Source organism: Bos grunniens, chromosome 6, assembly GCF_055505025.1.
Source record: "Bos grunniens cultivar Pamir isolate PY7600 chromosome 6, Bosgru_T2T1.0, whole genome shotgun sequence".
Classification (NCBI taxonomy): domain Eukaryota; kingdom Metazoa; phylum Chordata; class Mammalia; order Artiodactyla; family Bovidae; genus Bos; species Bos grunniens.
The window spans coordinates 81,353,272-81,375,631 of NC_141170.1; the positions used below are offsets into that span (position 1 = coordinate 81,353,272).

Sequence of the window (22,360 nt, forward strand, 5' to 3'; positions counted from 1 at the left end):
AATATTGTTTTTTGAAAAAAGAAGCTTTGCGAAAAGCGCTCAGTATTTTAATACATATTTTTTAAAAAGAAGTCTTACATTTTTAATTGTATGAGTAAAATATGGTTGAATGGAACTAGGAGAACACGACGAAGCTCAAAGAGGGATACAAAAAATATCCTTACTGTTAACACCAGTGTCTGAACCCAATTTTAGCTGGATCTTTTTACCTCTGGCACAAGGTGGGCGAGGTCCACGAACTAGAAGTGATTAAAGTCCTGGCCTCAGTGCCGGGACGGAGAGAATGTCTATTTCACTGTACAAGGGCCGGACACAACAGAGATTTGACTGTCTATTTTTGAAAAGGTTGGACAAGTTGGGCATAGTAGGTTCCCTTTGACTTTCACTTCCTTTAGATAAAGAGTTGCATCACAAACTCGGTAAACTCAGCAAAATTCACCTATGTTCATTTAAAAGAGACATTTTGTATTCACCTTATAGCTGTTTTCTTGTTCCAGTGAACTTAAGCTGCAGTTTCCACAGCCAGAAATTTGCTAAAACCTGCTCCTAAAGACAATGGCACCCCACTCCAATACTCTTGCCTGGAAAATCCCATGGACGGAGGAGCCTGGTGGGCTGCAGTCCATGGGGTCGCTAAGAGTCGGACACGACTGAAGTGACTTCACTTTCACTTTTCACTTTCATGCATTGGAGAAGGAAATGGCAACCCACTCTAGTGTTCTTGCCTGGAGAATCCCAGGGACTGGGGAGCCTGGTGGGCTGATGTCTATGGGGTCACACAGAGTCGGACACGACTGAAGTGACTTAGCAGCAGTAGCAGCCTTCTGTGTGAGTGGAGAGGAGGGCTCTGTGAGCTTCAGAGGTTGCTGCAGAGCGGTAAGTTACATTTGTGTCCATCCCCTTTCAGCAAATTTTGTCCTCTTCATTTTGTTTGCTGTTCCTACCAGAGAGGATTTGTTTCCTGGCATGGCCTCACTTACTTTCCTCTTTGCTTGGTTCTTACCGAACTGTTTGCATTTTCACATGCCTTATAGAATGAGGGAGAACAAATGTCACAGGCCTCAAGTAATTTTTGTCGTTACTGAACAGTATTATTGGCCACTTTGGGACGCAAGATTTAGTCATCCATTAAACCCTAAGTTCACAAGGTGTTTACATGTTTTTCTTTTAGAAACCATGGGGTACAACAGAATGTAAGAGTCCCTAGCCTGAAAGACTATTACCTAGTAGAGGCAAAATATATCATGACTGTAAAGAGATGCAAATAGACACTTTTTCCATACAGTTTATAAGCACATATACTTCCTTCTGTCCTTTGCTTGACCAAGACTTTGGTTTGGTGCCATGACTTCCAGGAAACCTTCTCTGATGTTCCACACTTGGGTTATGTGCTCTCCCTTTGCTTCCAAAACAGCCTGTCTCAGAGTATTGATCACCTGTATTCTCCTTGTCTGTTTCCCCTAGGCATCTTGGGAGCCATGGCTTTCATCTGTGAACTTCAAGTGCCTAGATCTAGAATTCAGACTGTGGTCGCCACATATATAAGGTGTTTATAAAATATTTGAGTGAATGTGTGATCAAGGTCTACTGCGTGCAGCATTGTTTATTAAAGAACAGAACAAGTCCCATTTATGGCCTTCAAATAATAAATGCAAAAACAGAAAGTGCTTGAAAGGAGCCAGTAGAATGAGAAGGATATAGATGATTGAGGAGGACATTAGGATATGAAGGAATGTGTGGGAGGTCATTGGCTTGGCTTAGAGTGTAGGGATCAAGCTTGCCTGCTGCTGCTGCTAAGTTGTGTCAGTCGTGTCCGACCGTGCGACCCCATAGACTGCAGCCCACCAGGCTCCCCAGTGCCTGGGATTCTCCAGGCAAGAACACTGGAGTGGGTTGCCATTTCCTTCTCCAATGCATGAAAGTGAAAAGTGAAAGTGAAGTCGCTCAGTCGTGTCCGACTCTTAGCAACCCCATGGATTGCAGCCTACCAGGCTTCTCCGTCCATGGGATTTTCCAGGCAAAAGTACTGGAGTGGGGAGCCATTCCTTTATCCGAGTCAAGGTTGTCTAGAATAAAAGATTATAAAAGAGAGTGATGCTGGATTAAAGAGGCTCTTGAAAGGCTAAAAGAGTTTATTATTGATGTGGGAGTCAACATGGACTCAATGTTCTTTGTAGAAGCTGGAGCAAGGGGAAGTTATGAATTAATACAGTTGATAGAGATTAGAGTCAAGAGTGGAGAAAGACCAAGCAGTGTGGAAATTGTGCTTTGGTGAAAAACTATGTACTGTCTGTTGAGATTTAAGAAGATTCCTGTGGATTATCTGATTAAGATTCTGCAAAGTTTTTTCACAGCTCTGTGAATTGTTATGCATTGCAATATGCGCCTTGTCGGTAGATATGGAGATTATGTCTTGTCTAGTAGAAGTTGCGGGGGCGGGGGGGGGGGGTGTTGGGGGAGGGGTGGTGTGGAAACCAGTCTTGTCTCCATTTGCACATTCATTTCAATATTCCTGATCTGTAAATGTGTCTGTCCTCAGAATTTTCACTTGAACCAGTTATACCAATTGTTTCCTCCATAAATTAAAATCTTTAACATGTATTCATTTTTTATATCTGTATAAGTCACGATTTTAACTATTTTTGAAAATTATCTTTTAACAGCAGGTAAATTGGCCAGAGTCATGAATTTTTGATGGAACTTGCCAGAAGCCATTTGGAAATGGATCACAGAATCAGCTAGATACAGCTTGTGAAAGTGGCAGAATATACACCACTAGCCTGTTTGGGGCCCTCACACTTCCCACTTGCTTAGGAAGAAAGAGGCTGTGAAAGTGATGGGGAGTTTAATTATAAATGCTGACTCTCAAGTAACAAGGGGACACGGGAGAAGAAAGTAGATGAAAGAAAGTCCAGTGGGATCTTGAGATGACAATTCAGACTCCCACAGCAGGAGTCTGGAGGTTTCCCTAAAGAAGCCATTACAGAGGGAAACAAGCAGAGAGAAAGGACAGAGCCTGTGGAAGACACTATACGTCAGGAGGTGCAAGAACCCTGCTGCTGCTAAGTCGCTTCAGTCGTGTCCGACTCTTCGACCCCATAGATGGCAGCCTACCAGGCTTCACCATCCCTGGGATTCTCCAGGCAAGAACACTGGAGTGAGTTGCCATTTCCTTCTCCAATGCATGAAAGTGAAAAGTGAAAGTGAAGTCTCTCAGTCATGTCGGACTCTTATCGACTCCATGGACTGCTGCCCACCAGGCTCCTCCGTCCATGGGATTTTCCAGGCAAGAGTACTGGAGTGGGCTGCCATTGAACCCTAGACAGAGGAATACATAGGAAATGTTTAGGGAGAGGCAAGAAGAGATTCACCATCTCAACATTCATGAGTAACAGTCATTCAGCACCTCCCTTCCAGAGTGGAGTCTGAAGTACTGAAAGCAGGAAACATGTCCGAGGACCATTGTTACACATGCTTCAACAAAACAAAGGAGCACATGCTGAGCCTGAGACAGAAAAATATTTCCACATATGGTAATAAGTTCAGCACACCCATGTGGAATCTTTGTCTCTCTAGGGAAGTGTTGTAAGAGCATGGCTCATTCTTACCTGGTGAAGCTTGGAAAAACTGCATATCTGAGATTGCGTTTTCCAACATATAGTGCAGAGTTTTCATCCTCGGGGTCATCTGCTGCTGAAATGTAAGCTATCACCTCTCCCTTCCAGTTAAGAGGAAGGGTAAAGACAAAGGGCAAACCACCCACTTCCAGCTGAGTCATTCCTTTTAAAGAATGCTTGGGAAGCTCCACTCAACAACTTTTGCTTAATTCCAGTGGCCGTGCCTATCTATAAGAAGGGCTGCTACCTAGGATAAAATCCGAGTTCTAAAACTAACAAAGAAAGGGAGCCTGGACATTGTTTACATAACATCTGCCCACATAGTAATTGCTATCCCTCAGATCCCAGTTCAGACTTGCATTTCTCGAGAAGACTTTTTTTTTGCAATGAGGCATATAAGATCTTAGTTCCCTGACCAGGAATGGAATCCATGCCCCCTGCAGTGGAAGCATGGAGTCCTAACCACTGGACCATTAGCCAAGTCCCAAAAGACAGTCTTTCTTGATGCCTCTACTTAGATCAGGTTCCCTTGGTCTATGCTCTTTAACACTATAGAGAAGATAAATTTTTTCCTCTATTTTTTTAGGATCTATGTTCTGTTGTTCGGTCACTAAGTCATGTCCAACTCTTCGGGACCCAATGGACTGTGGCACGCCAGTCTCCATGGGTTTCTTCAGGCAAGAATATTGGAGTGGGTTGCCATTTCCTTGTTTAGAGGATCTTCCTAGACCAGGGATTGAACCCACATACTCTGCAAGGCAGGCGGATTCTTTACCACTACACCACAAGGGAAGCCCTTAGGGTCTCTGGCTAGACCTAAAACAAGCTGACATGACTAACAGGAGGAAAGCATACAAATTTTATTTTGTCGTTATTTACATGTGATGGAGCCTTCACAAGAAAAATGAAGACCCAAAGAAGTAGTTAGGGCTGAGAGCTTATATGTTTGTTTATGTTGTTGAAATCAATGCAATTGCATTGTGTATTATATGTGTTGAGTAAATTCATTGTCATGTACAAATCTAAGTTAAGTGCCCTAAAATCATATATGTGAAACTTATGTTTTAATAATCCTATAAGACACATTTAAGTTGGAAGGAATCTCACAGGGAAAGGTCACTGACAAAGTTATTTTCTGAATAAGATGATAATAGCTACTACATATTAAGAATCTTTTATGAGCAGAGAGGCTGAATCTATGCTTAATATAGATTTTTTAACACTGATCTTATTTCCCATCTCCTTGTCTTTTTGTCCTATGAATTTCTTCTCTCAAATATTTTAATATTTGGTTTTAAATATTCAAGAGCTCTATCGTTTCTCACTCTTGCAGTATTTACTAATATTTTCTTTAAACATTAACTACACTTTATCTGAGGGCTTCCCTGATAGCTCAGTTGGTAAAGAATCTGCCTACAATGCAGTAGACCCTGGTTCAATTCCTGAGTTAGGAAAATTCCCTGGAGAAGGGATAGACTACTCACTCCAGTATTCTTCAGCTTCCATGTGGCTCAGCTGGTAAAGAATCTGCCTGCAATGTGGGAGACCTGGGTTCAATCGTTTGCTTCTGCTCTCTGAATTGTCTCTATTTCCTCTGAGTTCCTATTTCTTCTTTGTTTTGGTCTTTGACTTTAATGTTGGTGCACTTCCTCAAGAGCATGGTGATCTTTGGCTGTCTAATAATATTTGAAACAGAATACTGGATGGCATCACTGACTCGATGGATGTGAGTCTGGGTGAACTCCGGGAGTTGGTGATGGACAGGGAGGCCTGGCGTGCTGTGATTCATGGGGTCGAAAAGAGTCGAACATGACTGAGCGACTGAACTGAACTGAACTGAACTAAAAGTCTAAATGCAACTTCATGAAAAGACCTTGGCAATTTGCAGCCATCACTTTAGGGTGATTAGGTAGCATCTCATTGTGACATCCCCAAATGTCAAAATCTATAAGCTTTTCCTCTTGGATCTTTTCTTCCCAAAAAGGATTCTTCAATTTTTACATGTGATGGAAGCCTTCACAAGAAAAATGAAGACCCAAAGAAGCAGTTAGGGCTGAGAGCTTATATACTTGTTAATGCTGTTGAAATCAATGCAATTGCATTGTCTGTCCTTCAATAGCCTGACTGCTAGTTTTTTGGAAGCAAGTCAGAAGGAGGAATGTCTTGACAAATATAATTCAATTCACAGATTTTGACTGCATTTATTTTTATTTAGGTGCCTCCTTCCCCCAGTTGGACTTGTGACCCCCAAATCTGGAGCATCTCTGACTCAACCCCTTTAAAGAGAAAATCCAGTTTTCTTCTTTTAACTTTTTATCTTGTATTGGGATATAGTCGATTAACAATGTTGTGATAATTTCAGGTAAACAGTGAAGGGACTCAGCCATACATATACATGAATCCATTCTCCCCCAAACCCTGTTCCCATCCAGGCTGGCACATAACATTGAGCAAAGTTCCATGTGCTGTACAATAGGTCCTTGTTGATTATCCATTTTAAATATAGCAGTGTGTATATGTCCATCCCAAACTCCCCAACTATCCCTTCCCCCCAGCAATCATAATGTAGTTCTCAAAGTCTGTGAGTATTTTTCTGTTTTTACAAGTGAGTTCATTTGTATCATTTCCTTTTAGATTCCACATATAAGGGATGTCATAGGATTATTTCTCCTCCTCTGTCTGACTTATTTCACTCAATATAACACTCTCTAGGTCTATCCATGTTGCTACAAATGGCATTATTTCATTCTTTTTAATGGTTGAGTAATATTCCATTGTATATATTTACCACCACATCTTCTTTAGCCATTCCTCTGTCCATGGAGATTTAGGTTGCTTCATGTCTTGGCTGCTGTAAACAGTGCTGCAATGAACATTAGTGTGCACATATCCTTTCGGATCATGTTTTTCTCTGGATATATGCCCAGCAGTGGGGAAAATCCAGTTTTCTGCTCAGTTGGAGAATATGCATTTATGTGGAGGAGGATGAATATAATATGTAAAGATCTATTGAGATATTATTTAAGACTTCAGATTATAGTCTCTTCATTTCTGTGTAATGTGGTCTTATGGTTGCTCTGTCAATTAAGAATTAAGAGGATGGTTCTCAATGTAACTGTATCACAGACTGAATAATTTATTACTCCTCAGTCCACATATACAATCCTGAGAAAAATCCAGTGCTTATGAGACAGGTAAAGGAAAAGAGACCGAGAAGGAGTAGCCTGAGAGGAAGGAGATAAAGATACTGATTAGATGATGAGAGTGGTCAGCAGGTCAAATGCTGCTAAAAGGTCACTCAGTAAGAATAAGGACTGAGAAGAGCCCAGTGGATCATGCAAAGTGGAGGTGATATTTACCCTGGCCAGAGCAGTTTCACAATTCTTCCATCCTCAGCAGTTGCTGTGAAAGTGTAGGTTAGATCATAGCAGACTGTTCAAAACTCACCAAGGTCTTCACAATCTCTTACCTTACAGACGACAGTGTTGGACAAGTGGTTGGTCTCTCCACTTCCAGCCAGTTTTCTCCTGGGCCTCATCTCCTTCAACTTTCTCTACTCTATCAGACTCACCTCCTTACTCTTTCTTGATAAATCCAGGATCACTCTTGCTGTTCAGGATAGCCTTTGCATTAGTTGTTTGCTTTTCCAGAAATGATGCTCCCAGACTTCTTCCAAACTCACTCCCTTGCTTCCTTCAGGTCTTTGCTCAAATGTTGCCTTTTTTGAGGCCTTACTCAACACTCTATTTAAATTACATTTATTTCCACTCAAGCACTATCCCTCTTCCCAACTTTGTTTTTCTTCTAACATTTATCACGATTGAACGTACGGTTTTAGTCACTTTATTTAGTGTCTGTCTCCCCAACCTTCCCTCAAACATAAGCTAGATGAGGGAAGAGATTTTGTTCATTCACATGTCCCAAGAACTTAGAACAGTACATACAACATAATACACACTTAAATATTTGATGAATAAATTAGTGAATCAAGTAATGGTGCAAAAAAAGGTAGATATGGAGAATATAAGTTAAAGAAAATATCTTCAATAAATCTGTCTGTAAAGAAGTGGAGAAAGATATTGTTGAACTTGAAGGGGAACATGGGGTTTAGGGAAGCTCATATGTTTTTTATTTGTTTACACTGATTTTTTTCTTTTGAAAAAAATATTGATTCATGGAAGATTGGAAGGAAAGTACAGAGAGGTTCCATTTACCCCTTCACCCAGTTTCACCAATGGTTTTACTTCTCCAGCTAGGTAACTATAGTACAATATCAAAACAAGGGAGATGACATTGGTATATTGTGCATATAAGTCTATGCTACTTTTATCACATGCATATTTGTGTAACCACTACTGCACTCAGGATACAAAACTATTTCTGAACCACAAAGATTTCCCTCGTGCCACCCTTCCCACATCCCTAGTTCTTAACAAGCATGACTTTGTTCTCCATCTGTGAAATTTTTTCATTTCTAGAACATTATATAAATGAAATCATGTAGTATTAATACTTGACTTTTTAAGATTGTTTTCTCTTGCTTATCCTATTCTATTGAGATTCATCCACAGTTTGCTTACCAATAGTTCATTCCTTTTTGTTACTGAATAGTAAGTACTCCATGGTATGGATGTACCATGGGAGTTTTCAGCCATTCACCTGTTGAAGGATATTTTCATTGTTTCCAGTTTTTGTCTGTTCCAAATAAAACTGCTATGAACTTTTCTGTATGGGTTTTTATGTGAACATAAGTTTCATTTCTCTGGAATAAATCCCCAGGAATATGATTGCTGGGTTATATGACACAGTATATGATACATGAAATTAAAAGATGCTTTCTCTTTGAAAGAAAAGCTATGACAAACCTAGACAGTATGTTAAAAAGCAGAGACATCACTTTGTTAACAAAGGTCCATATAGTCAAAACTATGGTTTTTCTAGCAGTCGTGTATGAGTGTGAGAGTTGGACCATAAAGAAGGCTGAGTGCCAAAGAATTGATGCTTTTGAATTGTTGTGCTGGAGAAGACTCTTGGAAGTCCTGTGGACTGCAAGATCAAACCAGCCAATCCTAAAGGAAATCAACCCTGAATATTCATTGGAAGGACTAATGCTGAAGCTGAAGTTCCAATACTTTGGCCACCTGAAGGGATGAGCCAACTCATTGGAAAAGACCCTGATGCTGGGAAAGATTGAGGACAGGAGGAGAAGGGGGATGAAATAGTTGGATGGCATCATTGACTCAGTGGACATGAGGCTGAGCAAATTCTGGGAGATAGTGAGGGACAGGATGCCTGATGTGCTGTAGTCCATGGAGTCACAAAGAGACACGACTTAGTGATTAACAACAACAATGATACATGTATATTTTGTATTTTAAGAAATGTCAAGCTATTTTCCAGAGAAGCTGTACTGTTTTAAATTCCTCATGGTCTTTTTTTAAAGGGTGGGGCAATGTAAAGTCTGTTTAGGTTTTCTCCGGGAGGAACCAGCCACCAGGAAGGGGAAGGATGCAGAGGACAGAGCCGAGTCCAGAGGAAGCAAGTGAAAATGGAGCAAGGTAAAGAGATGCTCCTTCCACTGGAGGGTGTGACCTAGTTACCTGAAGAAGGCATGAGGTCGGATGCAGGTGGCTTTATGGGTTTGATGGCTGGAACTTAATGATTTCTCTTCTCTTGGCTAAACAGTGAATGAAGGCTGGGCTGAGAGTGAAGTGCTTTGACATCAAAGGGCTTTGTGGTCACACAAGTTTGGGAAATGCTTACTAATGTGTCACACCCTAGTTATTAGCACACTGAACGTTTAGAAAAATCCTAGGGTAGAAAAGAGACCAGTCACACTCTGTGGCGTGAACAGATGAATTTATGTGGTAAAGGATTTTCTTTCCACATATATTTCTAAACCCTCCTCTCATTTTGTCCACCCCGACCCCCAAAGAACAACTCTCTTCATACCAATTTGGAAAAGTCTGGAATAGAATATAGCTACGATGGGACATTGCATGTATCCCACACAATACACGGAGTTTCACCCTCTCTATTAAAGGGATACATCCAAATTTAAATATTTGTGGGATCAGAATATCATGATCAGAGTTTTAGTAAAGTCTTCTAACATGTAAACAGTATTCCAGTATAATTTAGCTTATGCACTAATTATGCCAAACTGATATTTTAAAATGAGTTAACATTCTTAGATGAGCACTTGATTTATTATAAAAGTAAAACTGTGAAACAATGGAGACAGTATAGTCTTTTTAATAAACAAAGTCTTGATTTTAATAAACTGGATATCTGTATGGGAAAAAGTTTTGACATATACCTTATGTCAAACACAAAAATCTTTTCTAAGTAAATTTGAAAGGTAAAACAATAGAACTTGTAGGAGATAACATAGGAGACTATTTCATGAATTTGATGGTAGGCAAAGATTATTCTTAGAGTACAAAGAGCTCTAACAATAAAGGAAATGGTTGATGAATTCAATTACAGTAAAATTAAGAAATCCTGTTCAACAAAAGAACATTGAGAGAATGAAAAGGGAAACCATAGCATAGGAAAAGGCTGGTTCCAAACAGGAAAAGGAGTACGTCAAGGCTGTATATTGTCACCCTGCTTATTTAACTTCTATGCAGAGTACATCATGAGAAACGCTGGGCTGTAAGAAGCACAAGCTGGAATCAAGATTGCTGGGAGAAATATCAATAACCTCAGATATGCAGATGATACCACCCTTATGGCAGAAAGTGAAGAGGAACTAAAAAGCCTCTTGATGAAAATGAAAGAGGAGAGTGAAAAAGTTGGCTTAAAGCTCAACATTCAGAAAACGAAGATCATGGCATCTGGTCCCATCACTTCATGGGAAATAGATGGGGAAACAGTGGAAACAGTGTCAGACTTTATTTTTCTGGGCTCCAAAATCACTGCAGATGGTAACTGCAGCCATGAAATTAAAAGATGCTTACTCCTTGGAAGAAAAGTTATGACCAACCTAGATAGCAAATTGAAAAGCAGAGACATTACTTTGCCAACAAAGGTCCGTCTAGTCAAGGCTATGGTTTTTCCAGTGGTCATGTGTGGATGTGAGAATTGGACTGTGAAGAAAGCTGAGTGCCGAAGAATTGATGCTTTTGAACTGTGGTGTTGGAGAAGACTCTTGAGAGTCCCTTGGACTGCAAGGAGATCCAACCAGTCCATTCTGAAGGAGATCAGCCCTCGGATTTCTTTGGAAGGACTGATTGCTAAAGCTGAAACTCCAGTACTTTGGCCACCTCATGTGAAGAGTTGACTCATTGGAAAAGACTCTGATGCTGGGAGGGATTGGGGGCAGGAGGAAAAGGGGATGACAGAGGATGAGATGGCTGGATGGCATCACTGACTCAATGGATGTGAGTTTGAGTGAACTCCGGGAGTTGGTGATGGACAGGGAGGCTTGGCATGCTGCAATTCATGGGGTCGCAAAGAATCGGACACGACTGAGCGACTGAACTGAACTGAACTGAACTGATGGATGTAATCAGCAAAGAATTTGTATCTAGATAAATACTGTTTTATAAACCAATTGTAGACAGTGCAAAATGAAAACGACTCTAGAACCAGACTGCCTGTAACTACTTCCTGGTGTGACTTCACACATGTCATTCAATGCTTTTCTGCCTTCCATTTCCTCACTAAATGGGAGTAAGAGTATACCCATCTACAGTTGTTTTGAGAGTTAAATTAATCAATATAGATAAAGCACTTTGAGAAAAGTTTTGCACATTAAAAGAGCCCAGCTGAAGTTAACGATTATCATGTGTCCTCTGTGTTTTCAAATAAAGGTGCAGAGAATTTAGAATTTAATGTGCTTTCATTATTAGAGTGAGTGTCATTGATGTACCTGACATGCTGAGCCATCACATTTCTTATTACACAGCAGCAGTGTATGTGTGCATGTGCACGCAAGTGAGGTGTAATGCCATTGAATGTCACCCAGCCCTTCCACAGTAAGTGGGAGGCATTCTGGCTTAACCACCAAGCACCTACAATGATCTTGGTTGTGTTCTCCTTCACCTAATAACTGTGACAGCTTTATAACATCCTTAAATAAAATCACAGCATTAACTGCATAATTGTGCAACTCACTGCTTCTACCAGTATTAGGACAGTTTGCTTACAAATTCATACATAATTACTGGAAAATATAAAATCTCTTACATTTCAGGCCTAACCTTTCCATGTTAAGAGTTTACATTTGTATCGATGTTTCTCTGTCTTAAATAAAATGCTTTCTTCAATTTTATCATTTCCAAATGGATGGTACTGTGAGTCACTGTTCTACTCTCTGGGTGGTAGGGAGTAAATCTCAAGACACCTCCTGCCAGAGAAACATCTTTGTTGGCTCTGATTCACTAGGCAATTTTCTCAAAGTTGTGCCCTAGCTCATCTGGGTTTCATTGGCATCAGAAGGGCTTATAAAGCCAGCACATCTCTGGAACTGTTCTAATTAACCCATCATCACTCCTTGGAGGATGGTCTCGATACTGACCAGGGTTCTTGGCCTTCCTCAATCAATAGAATGCCATGGACAGAGGAGCCTGGCGGGCTATAGTCCATGGGGTCACACAGAGTTACATAAGACTGAGTAACACTTTCACTTAAAGAAATTGACTAGAGGCCAGAAAAGAAATTCAGTCAAGGTTTTATGGGAGGCCCTGCTGCCCCAGGAGGGAGCAAAAAGAAGGAAAAAGGGACATGCTCATTCCCTGGGCGCCATGGTGGGGGCCAGCTTGTTCTTTATATGGGGTGAGAATAGGCATATGTCCAGGAGTTGGGCCAGAGGGATGGCTTAAGTGGTTTGCCACCCCTTAGGTGATGTTGTGTGCAGGGAGCATGTACAGTACCCTGATTTTGCTCCTGGCTCTTCAGAAGTGGTGGTTGGGTATTTTGGTCATTTGTATCTTTCTGTCCATAATTTGCCCCAACTGTTTAGGCACACAATTATTTTAGTCCTTATAGTTTCTTTGTATTTTGTTGCTGGAGGAGAGATTTGTCCAGGTGCAAGCATTGCAGCAAAGGGTCCCAGGCCCCAGTCTGTCCCAGTATGAATATGAAATATTCATTAACAACCAGGCCCACCATTCTCAAAGTGTGATTGTGGTTCATGTTTGGAAAATTCACCTGGGGTACTTGTTAAAAACATAGATTTCCAAGTCCCATCCCAGACCCTCAGATTCAGAGCCTCTGGGAATATCAAAAGTTTACGTTTCTAAAAAAAGCTTTCTAAGTGAGTCTAAAATTTGAGAACTATCAAAATGTATTTCACTGAGTCCCATAGAATCTGGTTCTAAAATTAGAAAATTAACACCCAACAGCTTGAGTAGGATACAGCAAAATACAAGTTATGAAAATGGAGGCTGGTTGAATCCAGGTAAGGATTAAATTCAAGGAAGAGTGTTTTGCCTATGTTCTCCTCTAGGACTTTTATAGTTTCTGGTCTTACGTTTAGATCTTTAATCCATTTTGAGTTTATTCTTGTGTATGGTGTTAGAAAGTGTTCTAGTTTCATTCTTTTACAAGTGGTTGACCAGATTTCCCAGCACCACTTGTTAAAGAGATTGTCTTTAATCCATTGTATATTCTTGCCTCCTTTGTCAAAGATAAGGTGTCCATATGTGCGTGGATTTATCTCTGGGCTTTCTATTTTGTTCCATTGATCTATATTTCTGTCTTTGTGCCAGTACCATACTGTCTTGATAATTGTGGCTTTGTAGTAGAGCCTGAAGTCAGGTAGGTTGATTCCTCCAGTTCCATTCTTCTTTCTCAAGATTGCTTTGGCTATTCGAGGTTTTTTGTATTTCCATACAAATTGTGAAATTATTTGTTCTAGCTCTGTGAAGAATACTGTTGGTAGCTTGATAGGGATTGCATTGAATCTATAAATTGCTTTGGGTAGTATACTCATTTTCACTATATTGATTCTTCCAATCCATGAACATGGTATATTTCTCCATCTATTAGTGTCCTCTTTGATTTCTTTCATCAGTGTTTTATAGTTTTCTATGTATAGGTCTTAGTTTCTTTGGGTAGATATATTCCTAAGTATTTTATTCTTTCCATTGCAATGGTGAATGGAATTGTTTCCTTAATTTCTCTTTCTGTTTTCTCATTATTAGTGTATAGGAATGCAAGGGATTTCTGTGTGTTGATTTTATATCCTGCAACTTTACTATAGTCATTGATTAGTTCTAGTAATTTTCTGGTGGAGTCTTTAGGGTTTTCTATGTAGAGGATCATGTCATCTGCAAATAGTGAGAGTTTTACTTCTTCTTTTCCAATTTGGATTCCTTTTATTTCTTTTTCTGCTCTGATTGCTGTGGCCAAAACTTCCAAAACTATGTTGAATAGTAATGGTGAAAGTGGGCACCCTTGTCTTGTTCCTGACTTTAGAGGAAATGCTTTCAATTTTTCACCATTGAGGATAATGTTTGCTGTGGGTTTGTCATATATAGCTTTTATTATGTTGAGGTATATTCCTTCTATTCCTGCTTTCTGGAGAGTTCATATCATAAATGGATGTTGAATTTTGTCAAAGGCTTTCTCTGCATCTATTGAGATGATCATATGGCTTTTATTTTTCAATTTGTTAATGTGGTGTATTACATTGATTAATTTGCAGATATTGAAGAATCCTTGCATCCCTGGGATAAAGCCCACTTGGTCATGGTGTATGATCTTTTTAATGTGTTGTTGGATTCTGATTGCTAGAATTTTGTTAAGGATTTTTGCATCTATGTTCATCAGTGATATTGGCCTGTAATTTTCTTTTTTTGTGGGATCTTTGTCAGGTTTTGGTATTAGGGTGATGGTGGCCTCATAGAATGAGTTTGGAAGTTTACCTTCTTCTGCAATTTTCTGGAAGAGTTTGAGCAGGATAGGTGTTAGCTCTTCTCTAAATTTTTGGTAGAATTCAGCTGTGAAGCCATCTGGACGGGGCTTTTGTTTGTTGGAAGATTTTTGATTACAGTTTCAATTTCCGTGCTTGTGATGGGTCTGTTAAGATTTTCTATTTCTTCCTGGTCGAGTTTTGGAAAGTTGTACTTTTCTAAGAATTTGTCCATTTCTTCCACGTTGTCCATTTTATTGGCATATAATTGTTGATAGTAGTCTCTTATGATCCTTTGTATTTCTGTGTTGTCTGTTGTGATCTCTCCATTTTCGTTTCTAATTTTATTGATTTGATTTTTCTCCCTTTGTTTCCTGATGAGTCTGGCTAATGGTTTGTCAATTTTATTTATCCTTTCAAAGAACCAGCTTTTGGTTTTGTTGATTTTTGCTATGGTCTGTTTTGTTTCTTTTGCATTTATTTCTGCTCTAATTTTTAAGACTTCTTTCCTTCTACTAACCCTGGGGTTCTTCATTTCTTCCTTTTCTAGTTGCTTTAGGTGTAGAGTTAGGTTATTTATTTGACTTTTTTCTTGTTTCTTGAGGTGTGCCTGTATTGCTATGAACTTTCCCCTTAGGACTGCTTTTACCGTGTCCCACAGGTTTTGGGTTGTTGTGTTTTCATTTTCATTTGTTTCTATGCAAATTTTGATTTCTTTTTTGATTTCTTCTGTGATTTGTTGGTTATTCAGCAGCGTGTTGTTCAGCCTCCATATGTTGGAATTTTTAATAGTTTTTCTCCTGTAATTGAGATCTAATCTTATTGCATTGTGGTCAGAAAAGATGCTTGGAATGATTTCTATTTTTTTGAATTTACCAAGGCTAGATTTATGGCCCAAAACACTCTCTGACATACATCACAGCAGGATCCTCTATGACCCACCTCCCAGAATATTGGAAATAAAAGCAAAAATAAACAAATGGGACCTAATTAACCTTAAAAGCTTCTGCACATCAAAGGAAACTATTAGCAAGGTGAAAAGACAGCCTTCAGAATGGGAGAAAATAATAGCAAATGAAGCAACTGACAAACAACTAATCTCAAAAATATACAAGCAGCTCCTACAGCTCAACTCCAGAAAAATAAATGATCCAATCAAAAAATGGGCCAAAGAACTAAATAGACATTTCTCCAAAGAAGACATACAGATGGCTAACAAACACATGAAAAGATGCTCAACATCACTCATTATCAGAGAAATGCAAATCAAAACCACTATGAGGTACCATTTCACACCAGTCAGAATGGCTGCAATGCAAAAGTCTACAAATAATAAATGCTGTAGAGGGTGTGGAGAAAAGGGAACCCTCTTACACTGTTGGTGGGAATGCAAACTAGTACAGCCACTATGGAGAACAGTGTGGAGATTCCTTAAAAAACTGGAAATAGAACTGCCCTATGATCCAGCAATCCCACTGCTGGGCATACACACTGAGGAAACCAGAAGGGAAAGAGACACGTGTACCCCAATGTTCATCGCAGCACTGTTTATAATAGCCAGGACATGGAAGCAACCTAGATGTCCATCAGCAGATGAATGGATAAGAAAGCTGTGGTACATATACACAATGGAGTATTACTCAGCCATTAAAAAGAATACATTTGAATCAGTTCTAATGAGGTGGATGAAACTGGAGCCTATTATACAGAGTGAAGTAAGCCAGAAGGAAAAACACCAATACAGTATACTAACGCATATATATGGAATTTAGAAAGAGGGTAACAATAATCCTGTGTACGAGACAGCAGTATAGAACAGTCTTATGGACTCTGTGGGAGAGGGAGAGGGTGGGAAGATCTGGGAGAATGGCATTGAAACATGTAAAATATCATGTATGAAACGAGATGCCAGTCCAGGTTCGATGCACAATACTGGATGCTTGGGGCTGGTGCACTGGGACGACCCAGAGGGATGGTATGGGGAGGGAGGAGGGAGGAGGGTTCAGGATGGGGAACACATGTATACCTGTGGCGGATTCATTTTGATATTTGGCAAAACTAATACAATTATGTAAAGTTTAAAAATAAAATAAAATTTAAAAATAAATAAATAAATTCAAGGAAGAAAGGATGTGTGAAGAGGGTGGAGGAATGCCCAGAACACTGTGAGTCCTGCACTTGTAGTCATGATTTTCTTGGAGCTGAGTGAGTATTTTACCTTTTTCTCTGAGAAGTGAGTTACTAAAAAAAAAAAAAAAAAAAAAGATTTATTTAATCGTTATCAATTCAAACAAAGAATAAAAATATAACTGTTTCTATAACTCAAGCACTATTTAAGATCTGAGTACTCTTATCTTTTGGCAATGTTTGATAAATCTATAGATTCAGATATCTCTGTGCTTACATCTGAAGCCCCAGGCTGAAGGTCCTTCTAAACTTATTAGTTAACAAGTCTGTCTTGGTCGTGGGCTTCCCTGATACCTCAGTTAGTAAAGAATCTGCCTGCAATGAGGGAGACCTGGATTCGATCCTGGGTTGGGAAGATCCCCTGGAGAAGGGAAAGGCTACCCACTCCAGTATTCTGTCCTGGAGAATTCCATGGACTGTATAGTCCATGGGGTTGCAAAGAGTCGGACACGACTGAAAGACTCACTTCACTTCACCTTGGTAATGCTTTTTTCCGTTCATTCACCACTCACTCGTCTAACTATGGGTTAGAGGCTCTAGAAGACCTAACTTCAAATACATAGAATTACTGGGGCTGGGAACGTAAACTTAAAATGCAGTATGTGATTCAATGGTTCTTGGGTGAGACCCCAAATTCTGCGTTTCTAACATGTTCTTAGTGATGCTGATGATGCTGGTCCATGGATAACATTGATAACAGCATTGCTTGTTTAAGAAGCCCTGATTTCTTTTTGGCCTCCAGAAAGACTTTTCTAGACTCTCTGGTCCCTGGATATATCTGACCTGTGCTACTGGTAGAGGCAGGTGAAGACTCCATACTGGCAACGCAGTATTGGACTTTGTTCTCAGAAGTTCCTGACGTGAATGCTGTGTCGCCTGCTTGTGAATGATAAAGATCCTCTCCCTTTCATACTTAATCCAGGTCTCAACTATGAATCTCTCCAACCAGATAGTTCTTTCTCTGGGAGAATAAATTTGGAATTCTGGCCTGTCTGCCCCCATACATCTCCTGAACTGTTGATAACAACCATAACTACCTTTAAACATCTTTTAAATCTTCAATGGCTCAGTGGTGTCTGAATCCCACAGTAGTTGCTTTTCTTTATTTTCCATTTTTTAAAACAATTATAATTGACAGACAATATCATAGTGGCCCTTCTCTTTCCTCAGTGAGTCTGGCTAAAGATTTGTCAGTTTTGTCAGTCTTTTCAAAGAGCCAATTCTTTGATTCATTGCTCTTTAAAAAAAAATGTTTTTAAAGTTTCAATTTTATCTCCTTGGAGAATAATCTTCCTTTGTAATATAAGTGACAGGCCTGAGAAATGCTGTGAGGTGCATTTTTTTGTTTGTTTTTATTGTGAGGGTCTTTAGTGAATAAGAACTCTCATTTCTTTGTTCAACAGCCTGTTCATCTTTATATACTTCCAGAGACAAATTGTTCCCAGTAGTTAAGTAGTTTCAAATAAACTTTTTTCTCTAATAAAATATCACAGACCTAAGTGTATTATTAAAGTTGTCAATGTGTCAACTGTATACCATTCACAATTTTCCCAATTGCAAAATGATTTTTTTGAAAAGCAGTTTAATTCCAATTTGGTTTCCGCAATTTGGATTAAAGTTCTTTACCATTTAGACACTATGTTTTCTGTGGGCTCCACAAGTTGATTCTAAACTATCAGCTAGGAAACTAAGAACAAACGTGCACATGTGTGCACACACACAGACACACACATACACACACACACTCAGGAATCCATCTTCTTCTTCTCTTTCTCCATCAATAAATTTTGATGTGGTGATTTTGACTATCAGCCAGCTTTGGAAACTATTGAGATGGTTTCTTGTCCATCTATATACCTAACTTATCCATCCATTAATTATCCTCTTTTCCTTACTCTAAAAAAGATTTAAGGTACTGTCTTAATTAAATATAGTCACTTAGGAAAGTAACCATTTAAGAAAATAAATAAAAAGATCAATAATGTAATAGTTAATCATCTTCTTTCCCATAGTTTTATGTTTTCCAAATTTTCTTGCCATGTATTAGTACAATTATAATTTTTAAAAAGACTGAATTTTTTATGGATTAAAAAATTTAATGGAGTTACTTATGAGGGTTGCCCTACTTATATACTATTTCATACTTAGTGAGTTATCAGTTAACCAAGTATTTTTATTTTTAGGACTGTCTGTTCTCCCAGAGGGCTAGAAAAGAAAACTTTCACACCTATTACTTTATAGATTTCTGGTAAGATGGAAGACCTCTGAAATTCTACCAGTTTCTGTTCTTTGGGGTTCTGCAACAGCCTCTGGAGGAATGATGCATATTATCTTTATAGCCAACAAAGTTATATAAAACATAAAAAGGGCTTTCCTTCTTTGATTGGAATTTGAAATTGTAATCTAGCATGTTAGAATCTATGTTAGAAGAATCATTTAAGGCTCCCTGCCCAATCAGCAGTAACACCCCAAGTATGTTAGTCACTCAGTAGCGTCCAACTCTTTGCGACCCCATGGACTGTAGCCCCCCATGCTCCCCTGTCTATGGAATTCTCCGGGCAAAAATATTAGAGTGGGTTGCCATTTCCTCCTTCAGGGGATCTTCCCAACCCAGGGATCGAACCCAGGTCTCCAGAATTGCAGGCAGATTCTTTACCATCTGAGGCACCCGGGAAGCTCGAGTGAAATTTATTTATTGCAGTGGATTGCTTCCCTCTAATGGTGAAAAATAGTCATACCACTTCATTTTTAGTGTTTAGGTTCTTAGCCTCAAATAGTTTAAAAATTATTTCACACCATTGTTTGCTTTGATTACGATTATTACAATCTATGCTTTTGTGATAATATCACATGATATTGATGCCAAAACCATTAGCTCATGATTTTAACAATCAAAGCAATAACATCTAAGAAGTTATAGCTCATTACTTCTCGGATTTCTTTCTGACTCACTAAACGTTTCAAATGAAACAACTTATTTCTGATTTATAATACTTCTATTATTAAAATCTTGCAGAAATGCATGTAATTGTTACATCAGCCCTTATCACTAGATAGCATTATATATCAGTATGATTAAGTTTTTAGAAACACAAATTGCCATCATGTGGTTATAGCCTTTGGTGATAAACAGAGCAAAACGAAGGATCTGGACAGTTTACCACCAGATCCAGGATTTGATAAATAATTCATGCCTACAAAACACTTTGTCATTTTGAGGCAAATTGCTCTTAGGAAACTCAGTAAACTTTACTAAGTGAACTCAGTAAAGTTTCTAAGTCATCCTTTGATGTTCCTTTAATTTGAACTCAACAACTTTCCGAGGTAGAAGGGAAAGCATTACTATCCCATCTTTTCTTTATTTTTTTTTTTCTTTAAAGGTTGAGAAACAAGCTCCGAGAGCACACAAGATATCAGTCTCAGAAATGGGTCAAGAATCATGGTTCCCACTCTGTGAAATGTTTCTGACTCAATATTCAATGTTCAACTGTGCATTTTCCACTCATGGGCTCTCAGATGTAACTCAGCCTGAATGGCTCCTTCTTCAGGATCTCTGCTACATTTGAGTGCCCTTGTCCCCACTAAAGGGGATGAAAGAGGAGGATGAGATGGTTGGATGGCATCACCGACGTGATGGACATGAGCTTGAGTAGGTTCCAGGAGTTGGTGATGGACAGGGAAGCCTGGCGTGCTGCAGTCCATGGGGTTGCAAAGAGTCAGACACGACTGAGCGACTGAACTGAACTGTCCCCACAAGTCTCATCATATGAGAAATCTAGCAGGTCTTCTAGCCTCTTCCTTCTCTGTCTCCACTTGTCATCAACAAGTCTTGCTGAGTTTTCTGACCATCGTCCACCTCTTATTACCCCTTTGTATTACTGTCCTAGAGTTGCCATAGCAAAGTTCCACAGACTGCTTGGCTTAGACACCAGAAATCTATTTCTCACAGTTCTAGAGGCTAGATGTCTGAGATCAATGTGTCAGCAGGGTTAGTTTCTTCTCCTTGGCTTGTGGCCCACTATCTTCTTTCTGTTTCTCCACTTGGTCTTCCCTCTGTCTGTTTGTGTCCTAATCTCTTCTTTTAAGGACATCAGGTATATTGGATTAGTGAATGTGTGTGTGCTAAGTAAGTGACTTCAGCCATGTCAGACTCTTTGTGACTCTATGGACTGTAGCCTGCCAGGCTCCTCTGGCCATGGGATTCTCCAGGCAAGAATACTGGAATGCCAGGCCCTCCTCCAGGGGATCTTCCCGACCCAGGGATCAAACCTGTGTCTCCTGCGTTGCAGGCACCTGGGAAGCCCAATGATGATTAGGGGCCACCCTAATGACCTCATTTTAACTTAATTACCTCCTGAAAGACCCATTTCCATATGCAATCACATTCTAAGATCCTGAGGGTCAGGACTTCAACCTAAGAAATTTGGGAGGGGGGCACAATTCAGCCCCTAACAACCCTGTTACTGTTCTGAACTGGCTGAGGGACGCCTCCCTTCAGCCTTACACTGTACAGCACATTCCCACCTGGATGCTCTGCTCTAGTTCACCTTCCACAGAGCTCAATCCAATATACAAGTCTGATTGTGTAAGTTCCTTTGTTTCTAATCCTTCACCCGAGCCCCTATTCTTTGACAAGACAAGGGAAGACCTGGCCCTGCCTTTCTCACCTGCCTCTTCTTTCCACTCCTCTTGTCTGGCCCTCAACCTCCACTGATGCTAAAATACTTCATGACTAGGTCATGTTGCTTCATGCCTCAATGCTTTGGCTTATATTTATGCCCTCACCCAAGACCTTTTTCTTCATCTGCCTGCCTCTTGCTCATTCAAAATGTACAGAAAGTGGGAGCCTCCTGGTTCCTGCCGGCTGATAAAGCTCTGGCCCTCCGAGTGACCTGCAGGCATGAGCACATCTTAGTGCTTTATGAGTAACTAAGTAGGGGAAGATCCATATCATTCACTGTGGAGACAGTTTGTTCAGGAAATGATGATTCAGGTCTGACGCCTGGAATTTGCCTCTCCAAACAGCTCTCCTTGACACAGCAGCCCTGGACCAGGTGGCTTGTATTAGCCCCTGGGCAAGTGAAGTTTCTTCATGGTTTTCCACAGACACCCCAGGTTCTTCCCATTTATGGTTGGTTATATATGTATTTCTATTTTATATACATTTTAACTTAGACTCATACCTGTGAAGTTGGTACTCATTTGTGGAGATGTCAATTTATATTACCAGGGGATGTAGCTCAGTGGTAGAGCGCATGCTTCGCATGTATGAGGCCCCGGGTTCGATCCCCGGCATCTCCAGGTGGTTCTGTTTGGGCTTCCCTGGTGGCTCAGATGGCAGGAGACCTGGGTCTCCTAATTTATATTTCCTTTTCCCCAACCCTTTCTCTTTGCACGTTCCAGCTGATCTCAGGCTCCACATCTTGAGGCTTCAGTGGGGGATCGGGACAATGTGGAACACCAGGGGGCTATCACAGTGGCTTTACTGTCCAGTGATTTTCCAGGCTGTAAATCATGCCCAATATGCCTGATCAATGAGAGAAATGGCTCTGCTTTCACATTTTAACCAACTCCCACCTTATTGTAGCAGCTCATTTAACCCCCTCTAACCTTTTAAATGGAGAAGGCAATGGCACCCCACTCCAGTACTCTTACCTGGAAAATCCCATGGACGGAGGAGCCTGGTAGGCTGCAG

At 40.0% G+C, this 22,360-nt stretch overlaps 1 non-coding gene across 1 annotated transcript; it reads left to right on the forward strand.

Moving 5' to 3' along the window:
• Positions 1-21,894: 21,894 nt before the first annotated feature.
• Positions 21,895-21,966, forward strand: TRNAA-CGC (transfer RNA alanine (anticodon CGC)). Its single transcript has one exon. It is a non-coding gene; the product is annotated as a tRNA-Ala (tRNA).
• Positions 21,967-22,360: the final 394 nt, after the last annotated feature.